The sequence below is a fragment of the Engystomops pustulosus genome, chromosome 10 (assembly GCF_040894005.1).
Source record: "Engystomops pustulosus chromosome 10, aEngPut4.maternal, whole genome shotgun sequence".
Taxonomy (NCBI): Eukaryota; Metazoa; Chordata; class Amphibia; order Anura; family Leptodactylidae; genus Engystomops; species Engystomops pustulosus.
Window position 1 is genome coordinate 35,782,116 of NC_092420.1, and position 14,302 is coordinate 35,796,417.

At 41.0% G+C, this 14,302-nt stretch overlaps 1 protein-coding gene across 5 annotated transcripts in view; it reads right to left on the reverse strand.

The window, feature by feature from the left end:
* The window catches only part of GRIN2B (glutamate ionotropic receptor NMDA type subunit 2B), a 552,939-nt gene that overhangs the window by 44,514 nt on the left and 494,123 nt on the right, over positions 1-14,302 (reverse strand). The window lies entirely within an intron of this gene.

The following is a 14,302-nucleotide window of genomic DNA, read 5'->3' on the forward strand; positions in this document are numbered from 1 at the left end:
AAATGGTGTTTCTATGTTCCTGGTGTTATTTTTACTCTTTTAAGCAGTAATCTCCTGAATTATTTACAGCCTTTGAAAGGGCATTTAGTGAATAAAAGCAGACAGCCAGCTGGATTGTCAAAATGCTGAACATCGAGCTACAGAGGTGTATAATGTCAGAATTGACGCTATAGATACATTGTATGTTATGTATGCTGGTATGAGTATTAGTGGGATTTTGTTGTTTTCTTTAACCAAACAGAAAATAGAACTAGAGAAGTAAAATAGCACCATTGCTGACAAAGTTACAATTTACGATTATTTACAGTAATGTGCAAAGGTCATGATGACCAATACCAGTAAATGCACTGAATTTGCTACATGTGCAGGAGCTATGCTAAGCTAACTTAGAAAAAAGTTACAAAAGTATCAGACTTTTCAGAAGAAACTAATTCCGAGATTGAAATGAAAAATAGAGAGGATTTATCAGCTCACCACAACACGCACACAAAAGGAAGAGATATTCTAAAATGAACCCAAATCACCACAAGCAGAGCAATCACAAATATTAGCTAAACAAATGTTAGCATCTTGTGGACCAGTTTGAAAACAACTGCCTGGGACGCAAACACGAGCGGGAATAGGACTCGCTCTATCTTCTGCATCTTGGACAGTCACCTCACCAGAAACAGAGGGATAACAAATGTTAGCTAAATGTCTGTAAGAAAGTCCTAAAAGGTATAAATTTTATACCCACAGTGAGGGGATATCTTTACAAAATTTGAAGGATATACATAAATATGTGCATTTACAAATAACTAAAATGCATTTCTTCACCCCAGATAAATATAGTACGCAGTAGAATAAAGTTAGCTAACATGCTATAATGACACTTAGGGTGCGACCACACGTTCAGTTTTTCAGATGCAGTTTTTGATGCCCAAACCAAGGATGGAGTAAAGATAGGAGAAGAAGTAGGACCTTTCAATCATTTGTCCCAGCCCATTTTCATCCACACCTGCTTTTGGTTTCAAAAACTGCATCTCAAAAAATGAACGTGTAGACGCACCCTGAGGGTGCGGTCACACTTCGCCTTTAACGCATGCAACAGCTGAAGAGAGATGTGCCTAATTAAAACGCTGTTAACACTAGTGTTTACAAAACACAACTGTTAATGCAATGTTACTGCATGTGTTAACACATGTTTGTTAACACAATGTTAACATATGAATTAACGCAGGTGTTAACATTTGCACAACTGTTTAATTAGGCAAATCTCTCTTCAGCTGTTGCAATGCATTTTTAAATGCATGCGTTAAACGCAACGTGTGACTGCACCCTTAACCCCCTAACACCGAAGCCACTTTTCACCTTCCTGACACGGCCCATTTTTTTCAAATCTGCCCTGTGTCACTATAAATGGTCATAACTTTGAAACATATACAAGTGATTTTAAAATTGTTTTCTCGTGACACTTTGTACTTCATGTTAGTTGAAAAATTTTGGTGGCATTTATTTATGAGAAAATCAGATATTTGGTGAAAATTTGGAAAAATTCTTGATTTTCCAACTTCAAACTTCTACTTTTTCCATATATAGTCATAACCGCAAAAATACTTAATAACTAACATTCACTAAATGTCTAATTTATGTGGACATGGTTTTTTATGCATAGTCTTATTTTTGTAAGCTGTTATGGGGCTTTGAACGTTAGGTGCGATTTTTCACATTTTCATAGAAAAAGCAAAATCCTGCTATTGAGGGACCTGCTCAGGTTTCAAGTCACTTTGAGAGGCCTAAATAAAAGTAAAACCCCATAAATTACCCCATTATAGAAACTACACCCCTCAACATATGTAAAACAACTTTTATGAAGTTTGTTAACCCTTTAATTGTTTTACAGGGGTTAAAACAAAATCGGATGCAATTTTGAAAGGGAAATTTTTTTGGCTAAATTAATGTGTTTTTCATAAAATGTACAAATTCTCAGTGGATAAAATACCAAAACGCTCCACAAAATTTGATACCCAATCCCTCCCGCGTATAACAATCCCCCATATGTGGTGGTAACCTGCTGTATGGGCACACGCCAGGGCATCTAAGGGAAGCTGCGCCATTCAGAGCAGATTATGCATTGTCCCTTTTTATTGGCTATACAATCTTTATTTTTTTGGCAATTTGGACACATAAGGGCTTATTTTTTGCGACATGAGATGCACTTTACAAATACTTCATTTTAGTGGGTCATTAGCTTATTGATGCGATTTTATTAACTGTTATTTTATTAATTTTTATTCAGCTGACATTATATTGTAAGTGACTGGTGTATTTTTACGGGTGTAGTGTGGAGATGCTATACAAAGCTGCCATGGCTGGGAGAAATCATAATGAAGTTTTCTTGCTTAAAGACTCACTCTCTTTTACATATTTCCTAGAGTGCTGCCTCCTCACTGAACTATATATATATATATATATATATATATATATATATATATATATTGCTTTTATATGACATAGCTGTAGTAAACTATGCTATTGCTGTTCTTCAAAAATACACAAGTATCCAAATCAACCAAAATGCTGCAAATAAAGAACAACACAGGTTCCTCACAATACATGTATTCAGATCACACAGTACAATCACACAGCTCTTTGTTCAGCATTGTTTCTTTCCAACACGTTCCTCTACTTCCCACATAGTGAAACATGTTTTAACCTGAGCTTAACTGAGTAAAAACAATTCTGGTTGGCAATCGAATACACATCTAACTGGGAAAGCTTCCAATATTACACGTTTTATAGGAACTGCTGCAAACGCGACAAAGCAACTCACAAATGACACAAATGAATTCTCCCAAAGCATTGGCTGCTGGATTATTAAGGGTTAAGAGACCTGTTCTGCAATAGCTCTGCATTTATGAGTCAAAGGTTATAATAGTACCCAAGTCAATGCAATGAAAAATCTAAGGGGGTCAAATGCCCTTGCGTCACATAGGTGGGCATCAGTACAGGAAATGAGGTAGGGATGTCACAATAATATAGACATTTTATATAGAAATGAACAATTAACTTTAATAATATTTATTACTATTAGTGCCAGGTACCAATCCGGTACATCTCTGTATATAAGGCAATAAATGATTTGGGTTTATTTTTCCCTCCCCTGAAGCTTGTACAAAGACGGATGGAGTGATGGGCAGCAAGGGCTAAGTGATGTGATGTGTCTCCACAGCTTCTGTTTCAGCCTCACTGATAATGTAATTCGCTGGCTCCTCTCTGAAGATTTGGTGGTAAATTTTGTTCTCCTTGGCTGCTTTTTCAGGAGAGCATTGATGAGTTGTGGAGTTGAGAGACATGCCAGCTTTCTACCACCCACCAGACACATTTCTGTATTTCCCTCCTACTTTAGAAAAACAGCACACTATGTTCTCTCAATCACCAGACGAGGATCCATTTTTCATGACATCCATAGAAACAGCCATGTGACAAGAGGAAGTGGTCTCTGGTGGAGCTATACGTCTTCATAATTACCATCCACTCTACATTGTATCATATCAGGATTCCAAACATTTGGCGTCTGACACTTATTTTGGTCCTATAATATAGTTCATGATGTGTTTACATGGTTTCTAGTTACTTTCTGTACAGTTATGTAGCAGAACATATAGGGGGGAATATATAAAGACTGGCTTTGTGCAAATCTATCTTAATAACCCCCCACCCCAACACCAGTAGACAACTTCCTAGGTCTAATAATGTATGGCGCACAGTGAAATCCGTAAAATCCCAGCTCACAAGAAAACGGCACAAATTATTTTTTTCACCAATTTCACTGCATTTGGAATTTTTTTCCCTCTTCCCAGTACATGGCATTGAAGAATAAATACCATCACAAAGAAGTGTAGTTTGTTATGCAGAAAACAAGCTGCCACACAGCTCTTTATGTGCACAAAAAAAGTTATAGATTTTTGATTGTGGGGAGTGAAAAAATAAAAATGACAAAACAAAAAAAGGGCCAGGTCCTTAAAGGGTTAATGAAAATTCAGGGAGGAAGGAACAGGCATTTTGATGTCTGTATGTAAATATGTACATAGAAAAAAATAAAGAATGTGACTATGACTTTAAAGTTTACAGGACTGTATCTAAATGGGGAGCGGGGAGCTTTCTTTATGTATAAATTCCATATAAATATTAGCCAATTCACTAATAGCTGAATGTTGTGTCCCAAAGACGCATGGAACACTCTCAGAAAGCTCAGCACACAGAGGATATATACATGACAGTTACTGTGATATACATCATGTTTGCATGTCACTATTACAAGGACAGCTCTGTTCAGCTTGTAAACGCACCCGAGCAAGGCCTTATGGGATTGAAGTCCTGTTATGCGACTCTGAATGATCTGATAGAGCAATAAGAGCCGTCAATTAAAGGCTTTTCAATGTGTCAATCCTGATGACTGCCAATTGGCACGACTAATCCGATAAAGAACAGGCCTGTGACTTACTAAGAGCACATATGCAGGCTGGGACTCCTGCCAAGTGTGAGAGGGAACGGAAAGTGCAGAAGGAGAATGGAAAGGTGGGTGGGAGGAACAGTAAGACGAGTGGGGGCTGGAGTGCTGCTCAACACTGTAAGGAGAACTGGAGGAACGCTAGAAAAGATAGAATAAGGTTATGCCCAGAACATCTGCATTCATCTCCGTCCCATGTGCAGATGCAAATCGGTTTTGCAGCTGTACAGTCAAAGATTTGGTATTAACATAAAGGAGCAATGCAATCTATGGAAATAGGACAATCTTTAGACATTTGCATTTCAAAGCAAATGGAAGTAGTACATACTGTGCGCCAATGTTTCTCATACAAGCAACAGTAGTAGCGTACCATCATAGAGGATATAGTTAGGAGGGAGGAGATTCAGTTCGGTTTGAAAATGACAAAATCTAAAACACTTTTATCTTATAACAAACCTTGGCTTAAGGTCACTAACCTTTTAGTACACTTTGAATGAACCAGTAGTACAAGTATATATCTATATATTTTACTACATCTTATGATAGCAAAGTGCTTCCTGCTACACTTATCCTGGGGCCCATCGTCCACTCTCCCTGCTTCCTCATCTACTTTTAATTCTTAAATTACCCCTGAATTCTCTCTTGCTAGCAAGCCATTTCTTATGGCTAGAAGGAGGCAGAATGTATCATAGCTACATAACATACCATGTTACTCCAAAATTAAAACATTTTACTTTTTGCTTCAAAAAATTCTTGGGTTTATTCATTTTGGAAAATCATAACTACTCTCCAAACCCTGATTTCCATGTCCAGTGAATCTCTGTTGACATTTTTTTTTTGCTCACTGATGTACACTCTGCACTCCATGTTGAGGTTGTCGGACAACTCGACTGAATCGGACAAACCGTGGAATTTAAACACCAAATTGTGTCGCAAGTTCAGCACTCACATGCTCCGGGAAGAAGAAGGTAAACTCCAGCGGACCTCAGCGGAAAAGCGGCACATGCAGGAACTTGGACGCACGATCTTAGTGAATCGTGGCAGCTCCGAATCCTCGTTGGACATTCCGGATTGGCGGCGTCAACGGGACGGGTAAGTAAATGTGCCCCAAAAAGTTCAACCTTCGTTCTATCAGACCAGGGAATCTAATTTCCCTTATAGATTTGGAGTCCTTCATGTGTTTTTTTGCACACTATATGCGGCTTTCATATGTCTTGCACAGAAAACTCTGCCATAAAGCCCAGACTGGTGGAGGGCTGCATTGACAGTTGACTTTGAGTAACTTTCTTGCATCTCCCTATTGCATCTCTGGAGCACAGCCACAGTGATCTTGGTGTTCTTCTTTACCTCTCTCACCAAGGTCCTTTACCATGCTTAGTTTGGCCGGATGACCAGGTCGAGGAAGAGTTGTAATTGTCACAAATTTCTTCCATTTAAGGATTATGGAGGCCACTGTGCTCTTAGGTACCTTGAGTGCTGCAGAAATTCTTTTGTAACCTTGGCCAGATCTGTGCCTTGTCTGATCTGTCTCTGGGCTCCCTGGGAAGTTATTTAGACCTCATGATTCTCATGTTCTCTGACATGCACTTTGAGCTGTGAGGTATTATATAGACAGGTGTGTTTTTCCTAATCAAGCCCAATCAATTTATTTTAACACAGCTGAACTCCAATGGAGGAGTACAACCATCTCAAGTGTCTGATTCTTATCACCATGTGATATTTCAGTTTTTCTTGTTTAATAAATATCTTCATTTCTGTTTTACACGATGGGGTGCAGAGTGTACATTAATGAGCAAAAAGAGTAAAAAATGTAAAGGGGTCTGATTAATTTCCGTACCGACTGTATATATAAAAGATCATTTTTTGTGATAATAGGTCTTTAAATTAAGCACAATGTAAGACATAAATGCTAAAGATGACACAACAATGACAGGTCAGCATAAACATGCCACGAAGAAAGTGTACATGATAGTCAAAGAAATATCAAAAGATAAGAATACATAGTAGCAAGAAAGTCTAAGGAATGTGATCTATATACATGTATTAATACTACAAAATAACAACATAAAAGAACAAAGTAGAAATTGTCAGTGTAAAACAAGAAGAAAGCAACTTCCGTTGAGATGCTAAGACCTGTAAAGCAGCTTCAGCTTCATACTGCTCTCTTTTCTCCTTACTTCCTTATCTCTTTTCCTGCTGTCCTCTTTAATCACCCTCTCCCTTGTTTGAACTATATGAGCCTGTGCTGATGATAGGAGAGGTTGCCTGTGATGGACAGTTTAAAGAGATGCAATAAACAGATGCAGGAAGATTTGGGTCATGCTTCTTGAAGGAACGTGAGATGGGAAATCAGACTGCTAAAACAGACTTGTACTGAACAAAACCAGATTGCGGTGCTACATAAAATACATTTGTGGGAATCTTTAAGCTAATGTTTGAGGATCTGTTGTTTGGTGTGACCACCATTAGTACACAATTTGCATAATGTGGTCAATTAAAATTAATATTACAGTCATTATATAAAGAATTCATAGTGAGGAACTATGCGATTAGATATGCCGGACTCCGAATATGATGACATTGTTGTGGTATGGTGGGGAATGAGGGACAGGGAGGTGCAGGACGCTTAAGAGAGAAATTAATGACCTGATTGCACCAAGTAGTTAAAGGGAACCTGTCACCACATTTTCACAAATACAGGTAATGGCAGGTTCCTATAGAGCCCTAGTAACTAACTGACATCTTTATTTTAGCTAAATATTATTCCCCTGAGATTCCCATACATTCATCTTTATAGTTTTACCCTGTATCTAAGCCTCCTCAGGCTGAATCCAGCAGCTCCTCTGATGGCAGGGTCTAATAGGGAAATGCTAAGGCCCCAGCTGTCCTTCCCTGCTGAAAGCACTTGTGGGAGAGGTAAGTACTACATTTACCTCCCTTTGACTGCATCTAAAGATTTAACCAAGGGCAGGACACCCCTAACTGAACCCCTGCACAATACTAGGCTAGAATTAGTGTTGCATTCTTGAGGTGAATCCTGCACTGCCTAGTCATGTCCTAACTGGAATATGGCCAAAAAGTTAGGCCGTTGATAGGCAGGGCAATGGAGCCAAGTTAATATATACTATTTGGTAAATCATACTATGAATCTAAAGTTTTCCATAAATTAGTGTTTCCAAAAAAATGTTACACTTAAAGGGGTATTCCCACGAAGACAAGTTTCTCATATGTACTCAGGATAGCAAAATAACACATTCTCTAATTCACTGTTATTAACAAAAATACAGCTTTTCACAGATATATGTCTAACCTGTCTCTATCAGTCCTGGTGTACACAATTTCAGTTTCCCTTAGATACGACTCTGTAACTTCTGACTTAGGATGGTGGCCGCCATATTGAATTCCTGTGTGACTCCGTGCTGCTGAGATTTTTTTCTCTCTCGGCCTGTAGCCATGCCCCCTGCAGTACAGCATGGAGCTCACAGACACTCACTGATTCACTTCCTGCCAGCACCAGATCATGAGGAAAGAGAAGCAAACTACAAGCAGATAAGTTATCTTGGGGAAGGGGGAGGCAGGCACATATCTGTGAGAACAGAGACGTAGCAAAGCTGACAGTGTAAAGGTCTGTCAGCCTTTGTCTGTCATGCCTCGGTGTAATAGAAATTTCATGCATCGCTGATCTCTCTCATCGCTCTCTATGAGTCAGTGTGTTACTACCATGTCAGAAGACAGCTGAAAGTACATATACACCTGTAACCTGATAATGTAATCACATTATCAGCCCACAGAACTAGATGGATTATAATGTGTCTGCTTAGAGAGTACCCGCCCTGGAATATTCTACTGACCAGACTTGGGAGTGATAGGAGATAAAACAGCATAAATCTGTTGCTGACATCATAGTTGTGTGCCGGTCGGGTCGCGTGCACAAAGCCATTGCGGACCAGGTGCCGGCATGAAGTAAGAAGAGGAACTGCATGGTTGTGTGCCGGTCAGGACGCGTGCACGGAGCCGTCGCGGACCTGGCACCGGCATGAAGTAAGAAGAGGCACTACAGGCGGACCTGCCGCTGCTCGGGCCGTCGGAATGGTGAGTACCGAATTTTTTTAAATACCCGAGTATAAGCCGAGTGGGGAATTCGGCTTATACTCGAGTATATACGGTATGTTTGGGATTACATTAAGAAGACAATGGTCCACATTTATCAAAGCTAGTGCGCACTCTGCTAAGTGCAGAGTGCGGCAGATTTCTGAATACTGGTGCATGGTCTTCTTTAATCTGGGCGCTCCCTGCACTGCTCGGGAAGTGTGCACCAACATTTCTGGTGCACATTTAACTGCATTAAACTAGGTCAAGTTGCTATAATAAATGTGGTGCAGGGTCTGAATTGGCACCGGAGCGCCCCTTTAGGTGCAGAATTTTGTACTGCTGTGGACATACTGCAGCCACAACACAATACTGGTGCAGACACTTTATAAAGCAGTTTGCACGTTCTTTTCAGTGCTAAGTAAGACAGAAAAGTGGCGAAAACACATCAATTAATGTGGGCCAATGGGTCATTTAAGTGCCTGATAAAGTCTTTGGTGGGAATTTATGAATAGCTGGCGCATTGTGTGCAGGGGCGTAACTAGGAGAGGCTGGGCCCCATAGCGGATTTCTGCATGGGGCCCCCCTTCCCCTTCAAAAATATATACATATTTGTACAGACATGATTATAAAATCACATGCATTTACACAGTCATATATACACACATTTATATATTATACACACACTGGTGCACATTTACTAAGCACAGTGCAGTGTGTACTATGTGCAGTGTACTGTGTAGTGTGCAGGGGGTGTGAGATTCAGGATTTCTGGCGCACGTTCTTCATGAATCTGGTGCCCCCTGCACTGTCCTGACAAAATGCACCACAGAAAAGTCCGACAGAAAAGTGGCGCACAGCCCTTAGTAAATGTGCACCAGTGTGTGTATAATATATAAATGTGTGTATATATGACTGTGTAAATGCATGTGATTTTATAATCATGTCTGTACAAATATGTATATATTTTTGAAGGGGAAGGGGGGCCATGCAGAAATCACATACTTACAGGCATATATACCCACATACACATACATACAGGCATACATACCCACATACACATACATACAGGCATATATATACATACATACAGGCATATATACACACACAGGCATATATACCCACATACACATACTTACAGGCATATATACATACATACAGGCATATATACACACATACATACAGGCATATATACATACAGGCATGTATACACACATACACATACATACAGGCATATATACATACATACATACAGGCATATATACACACATACACATACATACAGGCATATATACATACATACAGGCATATATACACACATACAGGCATATATACCCACATACACATACTTACAGGCATATATACATACATACAGGCATATATACACACATACTTACAGGCATATATACATACATACAGGCATATATACACACATACACATACATACAGGCATATATACATACATACAGGCATATATACATACATACAGGCATATATACACACATACAGGCATATATACACACATACACATACATACAGGCATATATTCATACATACAGGCATATATACACACATACACATACTTACAGGCATATTTACACATACTTACAGGCATATATGCATACATACAGGCATATATACACACATACACATACTTACAGGCATATATACATACATACAGGCATATATACACATACTTACAGGAATATATGCATACATACAGGCATATATACACACAGGGGTGTACCAAGCCTGTCTGCTGCCTGAGGCGAGCCGTAGAGAGACACCCCCCCCCCCCCATATAAGTATTATATCAGGGAATGTCAGGACCAGATCCATCATATTGGTTTGGTGTAAAAATAAAGAAATGCAAAATGCATACAGCGTGCCACCATATAGTATAAGATAGATAAAGCATATCGTACCGCCATGCAGTATAAAATGCATAAAGCGTACCACCATGTAGTATAAAATACATACAGTGTACCACCATGTAGTATAAAATGCATACAGCGTACTGCCATGTAGTATAAAATGCATACAGCATATCGCCATGTAGTATAAAATGCATACAGTGTTCCACCATGTAGTATAAAATGCATACAGTGTACAGCCATGTAGTATAAAATGCATACAGTGTACTGCCATGTAGTATAAAATGCATACAGTGTACCGCCATGTAGTATAAAATGCATACAGCATACCGCCATGTAGTATAAAATGCATACAGCGTACTGCCATGTAGTATAAGATAGATACAGCATACCGCCATGTAGTATAAAATGCATACAGCGTGACGCCATGTAGCATAAACTGCATACAGCGTACCACCATGTAGTATAAAATGCATACAGCGTACCGCCATGTAGTATAAAATGCATACAGAGTACCGCCATGTAGTATAAAATGCATACAGCATGCCGCCATGTAGAATAAAATGCATACAGCGTACCCCCATGTAGAATAAAATGCATACAGGGTAGCACCATGTAGAATAAAATGCATAAAGCCTGCCGCCATGTAGAATAAGATACAGCATACCGTTATGTAGTATAAAATGCATACATAGCCCCCCCCATCTAGTATAAAATGCATACAGCGTACCCCCATGTAGAATAAAATGCATACAGGGTAGCACCATGTAGAATAAAATGCATACAGCGTACCCCCATGTAGAATAAAATGCATACAGGGTAGCACCATGTAGAATAAAATGCATACAGCGTACCCCCATGTAGAATAAAATGCATACAGGGTAGCACCATGTAGAATAAAATGCATACAGCGTACCCCCATGTAGAATAAAATGCATACAGGGCAGCACCATGTAGAATAAAATGCATAAAGCCTGCCGCCATGTAGAATAAGATACAGCATACCGTTATGTAGTATAAAATGCATACATAGCCCCCCCCCATCTAGTATAAAATGCATACAGCGTACCCCCATGTAGAATAAAATGCATACAGGGTAGCACCATGTAGAATAAAATGCATACAGCGTACCCCCATGTAGAATAAAATGCATACAGGGTAGCACCATGTAGAATAAAATGCATAAAGCCTGCCGCCATGTAGAATAAGATACAGCATACCGTTATGTAGTATAAAATGCATACATAGCCCCCCCCCATCTAGTATAAAATGCATACAGCGTACCCCCATGTAGAATAAAATGCATACAGGGTAGCACCATGTAGAATAAAATGCATACAGCGTACCCCCATGTAGAATAAAATGCATACAGGGCAGCACCATGTAGAATAAAATGCATAAAGCCTGCCGCCATGTAGAATAAGATACAGCATACCGTTATGTAGTATAAAATGCATACATAGCCCCCCCCATCTAGTATAAAATGCATACAGCGTACCCCCATGTAGAATAAAATGCATACAGGGTAGCACCATGTAGAATAAAATGCATAAAGCCTGCCGCCATGTAGAATAAGATACAGCATACCGTTATGTAGTATAAAATGCATACATAGCCCCCCCATCTAGTATAAAATGCATACAGCGTACCGCCATGTAGTACAAAATAGAAGTCCTGGTTAATATTACAAATACAGCATATACATGCAGCATATATACACATATACAAACTGTTGATACAGCATATACACACACTGCACATTCATATAGCAAATATACACACATATACAGTATATATATATATATATATATATATATATATATATACAGTATATATATATATATATATTATATACATCTATATATGCAAAGATAAAATACCATTAACTTTCTTTTATGGTCTTGGTAAGTTTGCTGCCTTGTCCATCGGTGGAGGTTTCAGGCCGGGAGCGAGGGTTGGGGGGGAGAGTCGGGAGCGGGGGAAGGCGAGGTCGGAGCCGGGAACCAGCAGCCCAGCAGCGAGGAAGGGGGGGTTTGAGAGCCGGGACCGCGGGAGGGGGTCGAAGCCGGGAGCTTAGTTTGGGGGGAGTGCCGGGAACCAGCAGCCCAGCAGCGAGGAAGGGGGGGTTTGAGAGCAGGTACCGCGGGAGCGGGGTCGGAGCCTGGAGCTTGTGTTAGGGGAAGTGGAGCCGGGACCGCGGGAGCAGGGTCGGAGCTGGGAGCTTGGGCTGGGGGAGTGCAGCCAGGACCGCGGGAGCGGAGTCGGGAGCTTAGGTTGGGTGGAGTGGAGCTACGAGAGCGAGAGCAGCGGGGGGAACGGCGGAGTGTGGGGGCGGGAGCGGAGGTATGCGCGGGTGGGAGTGTCGGCCAGATGGACTTAGCACTGGAGCACCGGAGGCAGCGGGGGCGGGCAGGATTCTGCTCCAGCGGCGGGAGAAGTTTGTGGGCGGGCGAGAGAGTGGGCTCGGTCCGTACAGGTGGGCGGGCATGATCAGCAAAGCAGGCGGTGCGGCAATACAGTGTGGAGAGCGGGCGCCTGTTATTGTGCTGTATCGGTCATCAGGGAGAGAGGGCCCGGGATAACGGCACTCAATGATAAATTCTCCGCCGTCCATCGCGGGCCCCTGAGACGTCCGGGCCCCGTAGCAACCGCTACGGCTGCTACGGCGGTTGTTACGCCACTGATTGTGTGCCAGTCTTGAATATTTCCACCACTGGAGCATGCAGTCAATACTTTTTTATTAAAATCTGTCATGTAGGCTCCATTACAGGTGTGGTAGGTATTGAGCGATTGTTCGGCACTGGAGACCCTGCTTAGCCGCTGTCCTTTCTCTATTTCATGGCAGGGTGAGGATTGTTCACAAGCAGGAAGTAGAATTCTACTTCCTGCTTGGACTGGAGATGGTCAACAGCATGAGAACCCTGGATGGAGCTTGAGAGGAGGAGGCTGAGTAGAGAAAGCGGCAATCCTCACCCTGCCATGAAATAGAGAAAGGACAGCGGCCAAGCAGGGTCTCCAGCGCCGAACAATCGCTCAATACCTACCACTATTTGGATCTTCTTACCGGCCACTTTGGAAACGGAACACTCCCAGGAGCGAGGCAGCAGGAACAAGCCACCACGTGTATATAAAAATACACCCCAAGCTCGCATTGGAGTTGTGCCCAGCAGCACAACTTCAGAAGGTTAGTAGTTCCTAGACTCTTATACCAATCACTGTTAATAACAATATTACATAGGAGCGCCCCTTCTCTCCTTTTATCTCCATTACAGATGTGAGCACAGCTTGAGGGTGCGGTCACACATTCAGTTTTTCAGATGCAGTTTTTGAAGCTGTGGATGATAATGGGTGAGACAAGTAATTAAAAGGTGCTGCTCCGCCTCCTACTTTTACTCCATTCCAGGTTTGTGCATCAAAAACTGCATCTGTAAAAGTGAACATGTGACTGCACCCAGACTCTCATGATTTTGTCTTAATTGTTGGGCTGCACCTGAACACCTGAGACAACAGCATGGCCAGGTATAACATGGCAATTATTAGTTAATTGCAAGTGCCAGCTTCTTACGCCACAACCATAGTTTCTCTATAGATAATATAGAATTTCTAAGAGTTGCAGGGATTAGCCGCCAAAATCACTGCGCCTCCATTTCCACTATGGGAAGGCCCTGTGCTTTATCAAATAATAAAGAAAACTGTTAATAAAATAAGTTGTATGTGAGGGCATATTTGCTGTGAAATACCTCTATAATCTCTATGCTTTTCCAAAAATCTCACATAACAAGACCAGTGAGAAATAAAGCCAAATACTCGTTGTCACCAGACTGTCAATGTCAAAGCCTAACAGAGA